This window comes from Adiantum capillus-veneris, chromosome 15 (genome assembly GCF_014529385.1).
Source record: "Adiantum capillus-veneris isolate H3 chromosome 15, ASM1452938v2, whole genome shotgun sequence".
In the NCBI taxonomy this organism is placed as follows: Eukaryota; Viridiplantae; Streptophyta; class Polypodiopsida; order Polypodiales; family Pteridaceae; genus Adiantum; species Adiantum capillus-veneris.
Window position 1 is genome coordinate 114,528,016 of NC_140945.1, and position 11,992 is coordinate 114,540,007.

Below are 11,992 nucleotides of genomic sequence, written 5' to 3' on the forward strand. Positions count from 1 at the left end.
GCGAAATGGATGAATTGGCACTTTCTACCATTATGCTGACTTTGGCAGAAAGCGTTTACTTCAATGTAGCAGACGAGATGTCGGCTTATCAAGCATGGTTAAAGCTGAGTGATCTTTATGAGAAGCAGAGTGCAGCTTCACAGGTATACTGGCTTAAGAAGCTTGTTGACTTGAAGATGAAAGAAGAGACACCTATGTCCAATCATCTGAATGAATTCAACACAATCTACAGTCAGTTGTCAGCTCAAGGTGTCAAGTTTGATGAACTTGTTAGAGCTATGTTCTTGTTGATCACATTGCCGGAAATTTGGGACACTTTTCGCACAGCTTTGAGTAATTCTGCACCTCCAGATGGTTTGAACATAGCAGGTGTAGAAGGAAGTCTACTTACTGAAGAAACCAATAGAAAGACAATGGACAAAGGCAAAGGAACAGCCTTAGTTGTCAGGGGAAGGACCAAAGAAAAGTACAAAGGTGGAAAGAGGAATCAGTCTCGTAGCAAGTCCCGCAGTGCTAAAGGCAAGAGTGACATAGAATGCTACCATTGTGGCAAGAAGGGTCACATGAAAAGAGATTGCAGAGAATGGAAAGCAGAAAAAGGCAAAGAGAAAGCTGAAGACCATGGTGAGAAGAACAAGTCCTCAGTGAAGATTCAAGAAATAAATGTGACAAACACTGTTGCAGAGGATGACAGTCTAGTGTAGGGAGACATCTACTTCTTGAAGAATACAATGGACTCAGCTCTTCTTACAGCATCTGATGGAAATGCACTGAGTGACTGGATTATAGACTCAGGGGCATCACTTCATGTGTCTCCAAACAAGGAGTGGTTTACCTCTTATGTGACCACTAAAGATCATGTTCGGCTAGGCAATGGGCAGACATGTGAGATCTTAGGTGTTGGAGATGTTCAATTGAAGTTTCAGAATGGCTCTTCTTTCACGCTGAAGAATGTGAGACATGTTCCCGCAATTACAAAGAGCTTGATCAGCACAGGTTTACTTGATGATGTTGGCTATGTCACCACTTTTGGACAGAACATGTGGAAGATATCCAAGGGTTCTATGACAGTAGCACATGGAGTAAAGTCTGGAGGACTTTACATGATTTATGTATCAAATGTCTCTAAAAATGTAATCAATGTAACCGAGCAGCCGAACGTTTCTTTGTGACATAGCCGGTTAGGACATATGTCCAAGAAGGGAATGGAAATCTTGTCTCGTTCTGGTTATTTGCCTGGATTTTCATTTAATGATTTTGAATTCTGTGAACATTGTCTGTATGGTAAGCAAACACAGCAGCCACATAAGCATAGAAGCAGTAGAAGAGATACACAGTTGGCACTTGTTCATAGTGATTTGTGTGGACCTATGCCTAACCTATCTCTAGGGGGAGCTTCTTACTTTATGACATTTATAGATGATTACTCGAGGAAAGTATGGGTTTACTTTCTCAAGCACAAGGATGAAGCGTTTAGTGTTTTCAAAATGTTTGTGACACTTGTGGAGAATCAGAGTGGCAAGAAGCTTAAATGCTTACGCACTGACAATGGTGGAGAGTATGTTTCAAAGGCCTTTCAGGACTTTTGTGAGTCAAAAGGTATAAAACGTTGTCCAGAAATTTGCGGTCTTGCCAGGAAAGCACCGGGCTTATGGCTGTGAGAGTTTGTGAGAGAACTCAACAATAACTATATGATGGAGTTAAACCATAGATGCCATGAAGACTAGGGTTTGGAAAGAAGTGCAATCAAAGAAGACTCACCCTTTCTCTCTTGCACTCACACACACACAAAGAAAGAACGCAAAAGAGAATGTCAAAACAATACGAAGATGAAAACATCAAGGCTATGGTCATATCGTATCATGGGTAATATGAAAGGGTTAATGGATGAGTTAATGGCATTCAATCTTGGCTGACCAAATAGGCTACGAATTGTTCTTTGGAATTGTAGTTTTGTGCTTACCATAATATATATATTTTGTCTAGTGATTGGGATTAATTGTGTGTACAAATCCTCTTGGTTCATAGCAAGATAACTACGATTACATCAAAAGAAAAATTATAGTCTATGAGAGGTAGTATGATGGGATCCGGTGATAGAAGTATTTCATTGAGCCTTTCAGGGCCGAAGAGAAACACTATACGTTGTTGAAAGTGTATTTTACGGCTAATCCATACGTTAATTCTAATAGATCGTACAGAGTGAAAGCGATAGAAATGATCATCATGTGGGTTATTCATCTAGGATAGTATGTGAGAAATGTAGATATGAGAGAAGTGAAGAGATGAGAAGTTTCCCTCCCAAGCCCTATTCTTGCCCGTAGGCAATAAGGATACTGCGGGGAGAGATGTACCTGTAGCAAAGAGAACCTAGAGAGGATGAATGAATGAGAGAGATAGGTTTGGTTAAGGAGATGAGATTAGATACATATATATATGTTGGATTAGAGATGAAAATGAAAACAACAAGAAATCAAGAAAACATCAATGTAGAACACATCTTACTTGAAACCCTTCGGCACCATTATTGATGGGAGAGAGAAGAAGAGTGGATAATTCCACTTTGATTGATACACCAAGTGCAAGACCTTCTTTGATTAGAGTTGATCTTCCAAGGTTAGCTTGTTGCAAGAATGGCTAGTCTCCCTCTAGGAGAAAGTGTAGACTTGGGCTTATGTTAATGGCTAAGTACAATTAGGCATTACTACTCACTCCCTCGAGAATTCCTCTCATCAATGGCTTGAATGCTTGAGTTCTTTCCAAGGAAGAAGAGGTCCCCTTTTATAGGTGAAGGGAACCCACAAGGGTTTACACAAGAAGAGAGGAGCCAGTGTGAACAGGAATTAGAAAAGTTGGAAATGAGCTGTCCCTGCATGATGTGGGCAGATTGGGGTCCAGTATTTTGATCATATCTCCTCAACCGTAGCTCCAAATAAAAAAATAAAAATATGGGCAGAAACTTCAGCTCATTAGCTACGATTTTCATTTTAAAATCATTCTCCAATTCGGATTGGAACCTTGTGTAAAAAATTCATCAAAATAGGGTCCATTTATGGCAGCAAAAGTCTTCATGTGGTCTCCTTAGCCTTGACTTTCATTTAATTCCCAAGGACACCTCATGCCATATGAAAGCATGAAATTTCTCCTTGACAAAGTTTTGTAACCATGCTTGCAATAATGCATTAAAATAAGTGTATTTTTGAAATCATGCCACCTAGTGTCCCACTAGGATTTGATTCTCTCCTAGTAGCTATTTAAAAAGAAATATAAGAAAAGTATAAAAAATACATAGAATATATATATATTGGAGTTTACCCTAGATATAGGATCTAGCTAGGGTGTGAGATGATAATGAAATAGTAGAAATAAAGAATCAATGCTTTTTGCCCCAAGTTAAAGAGGCGGAGCTATTGACACTTTTCCCATAGTATTTTTTTGATGGTAAAGTAAGAATACATTACCCTTGAGATAAATAATAAGATGAGATAGAAAGCTTATTTTTATACTTACATATGCATATGTACATTATAGGAAATATAATTATGTATCTAAAAAGTTACAAGATAACTCTTGGAGCATGTGTTCCCACTATGGACATGTCACAGCACGACATCCACCCCCTCTAAACCTGCACATCCTCCGGTATGTGCCAAATTATTTCTTTGTAATATCAGCCCTCTTGTACATCTTCCTTGCTTTCATCTTCACTGGATGATTCCAGAGCTTCATTTTCACTTTGATCTTCACCTGTGTTTTGCTCTTCTTCCTCATCAGCATTTTCTGGATCATTGTCTCCTTTTCTCTTAAACATTTTGATCCTTTTTCCTGCAATGGGAATCTTTACTTCTGTGCCATCTAGTTCAGACAAGCTGTAAGTAGCATTTTCATGCACATGTTTTACAACATATGGTCCAAACCATCTTTTTGAAAACTTACGCATGACTGTGTGTTGGTTATCAAGGCTACTATCATACACTAAAACCCAGTCACCTTTGTCAATTGCTTTGCTCCTGAGCCGATGTCGCTTATCAAAGTAGTCCTTGTTTTTCAATCTTGCATTTTTGAGTCGTTCTTTTGCAGCCTCAATGTCTCCAGGTCTTCTCTCTAGTTGCCTTATGCGCAATGCAAGGAGATCTTCCCTACTAAGCCCCTCTTGCCAAGGTAGTATATTCCATGTGGGAATTGTATCCTCAATCGGCATCACTGGCTTTTGACCATACATTAGCTCCGCGGGCATGTAGCCAGTTACTGAGCTATGTGTTGTACGATCAGCCCATAAAGCATATGGTAACAGTTTTGGCCACTCACCAACTCTTCCTTCGCAAGCCTTGGCCAAAGCTTTGATGATAGGAGGATGCCCTCTTTCACTCTTTCCATTGCCTTCAGGGTTGTAAGCTGTAGTAAGAGAAAGCTTGATCCCTAATCTAGAAAAGAACTCCCTTGCTTCTTCGGCATCCAGTTCACCTCGATCTGCAGTGATTTTTCCCACACAACCATAACGGCAAATCACCTCATCAAGAAGGAATTTGCACACAGCTTCTGTGGTCTTAGCTCTTAATGCTCTTCCTTCAACCTGGTTAGTTAGGTCCTCTCGTGCAAGAACCAAGTATCTCATCTTCCAGAGTCCTAAAGGCATCGTGACTAGATCCACAACCCATTTATAGTGCATGGCTAGTGGATATGTAGGGTGCAATCCATCACGATGTCGAACATTTGAATACATTTGACAAGTTACACATGACTCTACAAAGTGAGATACATCTTTATACATACCCTTCCACCAGTATTTTTCTTTCAACTTGGAGAAGGTTGCCCACACACCCCTGTGTCCAGCCCATAGACTCTCATGAAACTCTTGCATGAGCTTTACTTGAGTCTCTTTTTTACATATAACCCGTTGTGGTGTAGCACCCTTTTGCTTAGGATGCTTCCACAAGTAACCATCCCTTAAAAAGTACCCATATGCTTTCCTGCGTATCCTCTTGAATTCTTGTTCAGACCAATCATCCTGTTTTGTTAGAGTACTCAAGTACCTTCCAATAGAAAGCCAATCACCTTCATAAAGATCTTTCAAGAACAATTCAAGTGAATTAGTCATGCAGACATTGTTACCTTTGACATGAGAGATAGAATAGAATTTTGTGCCTACATCATCTCCCTCATCAATCATTTGTGACTCATCTTCATACCTTGCCCTTGATAGCATATCTGTCACTGTATTGTCTTTACCTGCAATGTGCTTAAACTCGAGATTTAAGGACTTAATGTAGGCAATCCACCGCAACATAGCAATGTCTGGTGTTGAGCAGCTTGTAATCATCCCAAGAAGTGGTAGACAATCTGTTTCTACAACCACACATGCACCAATTAGGTACTCTTTTCCACTTTTCAAGGCTGTAACCATACCCCATAACTCTCTCTTTATCTGTGGATAGTTTCTTTGGCGAGCACTTAGTACCTTTGCTCCAAATCTTACCACATACCTGTGTCCTTCTTTGTCATCTTGCCCTATTGCCCATCCAATCCCTGTAGGACTGGTATCTACTGTCACAATCACTGGCCTTTGACACTCATAGTCTACCTTTCTCAAAGTCGTTGCTGACTGGAGTAACTCCTTTAGCTTTTTCATGGATTTTACATGTGCTTCTGTCCATTTAAACTTTTGATTCTTTCTAAGCAGCTGATAAAGAGGATCAGCTACATGTGCATAATGTGGAATCCAAATAACATAGAAGACACATGCTCCCAGAAACCTTCTAACCTCAGTGATGCTAGTGCATGTTTCTTTCATTCTTTGGATGGCATCTACCTTTGATGGACAAGGTTTCCTACCATATGGCCCGCACATGTGCCCCACAATGAGCACTTCATTGACACCAAACATAGACTTTTTCCCTGACAATGTAAGATTCACTTCTTCCAACCTAGACAAAATTTTATCACAATCATTTATGTGATTTACCACAAACCTGCGACATCCCTTGAGATCCAAAGCTTCATCTTTGTCACTTTCTTCACATCCTTTGATAGGCAAATCATCAATGAAAGGCATTGTGATTTGAGGAATAAAGTCACGTAAGACCTTATTCATCCCATTCATCATATGTGCAACCGAGTTGGTTGCTCCCTGTGGCAAGGTACACATCCTTACCAAACCCAAAGGTGTCCTCATGGTTGTCAAGTCTCTGCTTTCGATTGCAAGCTGAAATTGATCATACCCTGAGTAGAGATCCCCCATTGAGTAGATTGCCCTCCCTGCAAACGCCTCTGCAAATTTATCCACAATTGGACCTGTTCCTACATTTCTAATTGTCACCTTGTTCACTGGTTGCATATCTTGGATGAAGCGTAGAGAACCATTCTTCTTTGGAACTGTGAACCACCTGTTTGAGTATGGAGCACAAGAAGGCTCCAAGATTCCCATTTTGATTTTCTCATTTAGTAGCTCTACTAACTTTGGCTCAAATGCAAAAGCCTTACCATGCTTTGAAAGCATTTCTTTGAAGCACTTTGTCTCCTCCTGTGTTAGAAACTCTTTGCAACCAATCTGCAACTCTTGAAAAGACTCCTTTGTGAAGGTATGCCCGATCTTTTTAGGATTCTGCAAACTTGGTTGTAAAGAAGCCTGTTCAATCTTTTCCCTGTTGTTGGGTGGTAAGGGTGAAGCTACTGGTTTCACCTTCTTTGCTACACTCTTGTATTTAGTTTCAACATGGACTTCTGGGCCTACTATTTGGCTTTCTTTAAAGGCTTCTATTACTTGATACATTTCCATAGAGCAAACTTCCACAACTTCATTTTCAAGATGCAAACTAGACCTCATTATAGCATCAAGCTCACCCATAGTATCTACAAAAGAAACTTGTTCACACAAACCCAAAACATTTTCAGTAGGCTCTAGCAACCCACTCTTTTTCATGCCTATTTGTACATTATGCACATATTGCTTCTCACATCTCTTCAAATCTTCAAGTTTTGTAAAACATACTGATCCATTCTTTGTTACCAAGGAGCTCGTTGAAAATGCTTCACCTATTTTTGGATCAGGCGAGACCCTTTTTCTTTCTGTACCACTGCAATCCCGCTTTACAATGGTACTTGGCCAAAACCCATCATTTCTTTATGATCATGAAACTCTTTGCTCACCTTTGGTAGAGGATGTTCTCTGAGGTTGTCACGATTTCTTTCATGGTTTACACAGACTGTGAGAAATTGGACAGCTCGTTTACCATCTTTGCTACGTATTCTAGCATATGTTGAACCATCGTCCATTACCTTTGTTTCCATTCGAACTCCCACAATGTAGGGTTGTCCAAGGATGAGATGATATGAAGATGTATCCTGAACAAAGAAGTTTTGGTCAATCTTTACATCACCTATTGTCACCTTCACACCTGGACATGCTGTATACAATTCACCGGATGAATTGTTTGCCACTTTTACCATCCAACCATGATCTGTGTCCTTTGGCCATTTGCACTTGTTGTAGAGACTCTTTGACATTATGTTTATTTCTGAACCATGGTCAATCAAGGCAACAAATGGCTCTTCAAGATCACCTACCTTGACCAAAGTTTCTGTAGTAGCCCTTGCCCAATGACTTCGTGAATAGTAACTCCTAGGAATATCTTCAACTTCTTTATCATCATTTGAGAAATACACTTGCTTCACTCTCCCACTAGATTGGTAGCATCCTACCACAGCTCCATCATTCTCCTTATTTTGCAGCTGCATCCCTTGTGTCTTTGAGGTTTCCCCTTCAACCTGTGGACGAGAAACTTCAGCAAGGGTTTGCCTCTTTCTCTTGATGATGTCAATGATCTCCTCATGGAATTCACGCTTTGCAATGCCAAGAACTTCTCCCAGAGTAAACTCAATCTTGCTATTCAAGATCCTTTCCTCCAAGAATTTCTTTAAATCTGTAGCAACCTCAATATCAGATTGTAGTTTATAAGTTGGGCCTTTTGTCTTACCTTTCATTGGCTCTTTCTTCTTTCCTGTTGTAGACTCCTCCATGAGTACTTCAGGTGGAGATGTCCTTGTGTTGAGGGTGTTTGAGAAGGCATTGAGTCGCTTCTTCCCCCACTTCTAGAAGCTCTTTTTGATGGTCCTTCATCAGCATTCTCACGTCTGCGCCTCTCTTCTACAATTGCCTCATTTTGTTGGCATTTTGTAATGTAGGCATGCACTGACAATGAGTCCACTGGATCATTCCATCCTGTTTCTAGACGTATGCAATCACCTGCTTCATGTAGAATCTCTTTTGTAAGCTTTCCCTTTGTAGCTAATTGCATGACATTTGGCCAAATTTAACCATGATGGTCACTCACCTCTTCATCACAAAAATGTTCAATTTTTACTCCATAAGTAGCTGCCTCAACTAAAGAGGTGGCATGCTTGGTTGCCATATCTTCAACTAAGGTTTGCATTCCCCCCTTCCCAAAGTTAGTTCTCAAGGGTAGACCTATCTCTCTTAAGTGGATTTTACCATCCTTAAAAAAGACAACATCTTTTGACAAAGCATCACTAAAATCATCACAATCCCTTCTTACATGGTCTGTACTATCACACCAAATACATCTATTAACAAACCCTTCTTTGGGCTGTTGTCTTTGCCTAGGAAGTGGCCATGATGGTTGGCCTTTTTCTTCAAGCTTTGCAAACTTCACCTTCAAGTCACGCATTCCCTTCACAAGCTCATCTAGCATGGACTCATCAAACTTAGCAGCGATAAAAGTAGGCTTTACCATTTTGTCAGAAGTTGAGGTGGAAGGACTTGTAGTGTTTACTACCATCTTGTCCCTTCTTCTTTGTCGTTTGGCAAGCAGTGAGACAGCACCTTCAACCTCATTCCAGTCGGTCTTTAGTCCTTACTCAGCATCTTTATCTTCAAGAAGAAGCTCCAAATTTTCTTGAAACTCTTTACCTGCAGCTTGTAAGAAAATATATGTCTTCTCTGCATCTAGTGTGGCCCTTTCTGTCCTAGTGAGTTGTGCATAGCGCCGCTCAAATTCCCTAAGTAGCTCTGTTATTGATAGTCCTTGCTTTGGCTTGACTACCCATTCTAAGAATGTCCTTTTGGTCATTCTCTCAGAGTCCTCCACAAAATATTCCTCCTTTAAAGCTACTTTGAGTTCTTCCCAATTTCTCCCATGCCCATCTTTAATTGCCCTAACATGCTCCCTAATTTCTGGAGCAACAACTAGCTCAAAGCTTTGAATCATCTCACCTTCTGACACGCGATGCAGCTCCATCTCCTTCACATACTCGCGTAAGTACTTGGTTACATCTTTGCCATTGAACTGATCCATTCTGTTGACGACCGCTTGTATGGCCTTCGTTGCTGAAATCTCCCTTCTTTCAGTAGCATGTTGTTGTTGCATGAACATTGCAAATGCTTGAAACATTTGCATTGTTGCTGGGTCAAAATGCATACCCTGTTGCTCAACATGATCACCCATGGTTACCCACAAACTCTCACCCTAGCAGATTCGCGTCGGGTTCACCAAAAATATGTCGAGAAATTTGCGGTCTTGCCAGGAAAGCACCGGGCTTATGGCTGTGAGAGTTTGTGAGAGAACTCAACAATAACTATATGAAGGAGTTAAACCATAGATGCCATGAAGACTAGGGTTTGGAAAGAAGTGCAATCAAAGAAGACTCACCCTTTCTCTCTTGCACTCATACACACACAAAGAAAGAACGCAAAAGAGAACGTCAAAACAATACGAAGATGAAAACATCAAGGCTATGGTCATATCGTATCATGGGTAATATGAAAGGGTTAATGGATGAGTTAATGGCATTCAATCTTGGCTGACCAAATAGGCTACGAATTGTTCTTTGGAATTGTAGTTTTGTGCTTACCATAATATATATATTTTGTCTAGTGATTGGGATTAATTGTGTGTACAAATCCTCTTGGTTCATAGCAAGATAACTACGCTTACATCAAAAGAAAAATTATAGTCTATGAGAGGTAGTATGATGGGATCCGGTGATAGAAGTATTTCATTGAGCCTTTCAGGGCCGAAGAGAAACACTATACGTTGTTGAAAGTGTATTTTACGGCTAATCCATACGTTAATTCTAATAGATCGTACAGAGTGAAAGCGATAGAAATGATCATCATGTGGGTTATTCATCTAGGATAGTATGTGAGAAATGTAGATATGAGAGAAGTGAAAAGATGAGAAGTTTCCCTCCCAAGCCCTATTCTTGCCCGTAGGCAATAAGGATACTGCAGGGAGAGATGTACCTGTAGCAAAGAGAACCTAGAGAGGATGAATGAATGAGAGAGATAGGTTTGGTTAAGGAGATGAGATTAGATACATATATATATGTTGGATTAGAGATGAAAATGAAAACAACAAGAAATCAAGAAAACATCAATGTAGAACACATCTTACTTGAAACCCTTCGGCACCATTATTGATGGGAGAGAGAAGAAGAGTGGATAATTCCACTTTGATTGATACACCAAGTGCAAGACCTTCTTTGATTAGAGTTGATCTTCCAAGGTTAGCTTGTTGCAAGAATGGCTAGTCTCCCTCTAGGAGAAAGTGTAGACTTGGGCTTATGTTAATGGCTAAGTACAATTAGGCATTACTACTCACTCCCTCGAGAATTCCTCTCATCAATGGCTTGAATGCTTGAGTTCCTTCCAAGGAAGAAGAGGTCCCCTTTTATAGGTGAAGGGAACCCACAAGGGTTTACACAAGAAGAGAGGAGCCAGTGTGAACAGGAATTGGAAAAGTTGGAAATGAGCTGTCCCTGCATGATGTGGGCAGATTGGGGTCCAGTATTTTGATCATATCTCCTCAACCGTAGCTCCAAATAAAAAAATAAAAATATGGGCAGAAACTTCAGCTCATTAGCTACGATTTTCATTTTAAAATCATTCTCCAATTCGGATTGGAACCTTGTGTAAAAAATTCATCAAAATAGGGTCCATTTATGGCAGCAAAAGTCTTCATGTGGTCTCCTTAGCCTTGACTTTCATTTAATTCCCAAGGACACCTCATGCCATATGAAAGCATGAAATTTCTCCTTGACAAAGTTTTGTGACCATGCTTGCAATAATGCATTAAAATAAGTGTATCTTTGAAATCATGCCACCTAGTGTCCCACTAGGATTTGATTCTCTCCTAGTAGCTATTTAAAAAGAAATATAAGAAAAGTATAAAAAATACATAGAATATATATATATTGGAGTTTACCCTAGATATAGGATCTAGCTAGGGTGTGAGATGATAATGAAATAGTAGAAATAAAGAATCAATGCTTTTTGCCCCAAGTTAAAGAGGCGGAGCTATTGACACTTTTCCCATAGTATTTTTTTGATGGTAAAGTAAGAATACATTACCCTTGAGATAAATAATAAGATGAGATAGAAAGCTTATTTTTATACTTACATATGCATATGTACATTATAGGAAATATAATTATGTATCTAAAAAGTTACAAGATAACTCTTGTAGCATGTGTTCCCACTATGGACATGTCACAGCACGACAACGTGAACTTACTGCTCCTTACAATCCTCCTCAAAATGGTGTTGCTGAGAGGATGAATAGGACCATACAAGAGAAGGTCAGAAGTATGTTGTCTAATGCACAGCTGCCAAATGGGTTTTGGGTTGAAGCTGTATCAACAGCTGTTCATCTTATAAATAGATCTCCTAGCAAGGTTTTGCAGAAGGATTTAGTGGCAGATATGGTATGGTCAGGCAAGGTGCCCTCATACAAGCATCTCAGAGTCTTTGGCTGTGAGGCATATACTCACGTTGCGAAGGAATTTAGGAACAAACTTGAGCCAAAGAGTAGAAAGTGCATCTTTCTAGGCTATGGTAATTCTGGTGAGATGGGGTACAAACTTTGGGATCCCGAATCCAGAAAGGTTATCCGCAGCAATGATGTTGACTTTAATGAAGCCAAATATCATTCTAAACCAAAGAAAGTTGAGGAGATTAGAAGAGTTGTCTTCTAAGAAG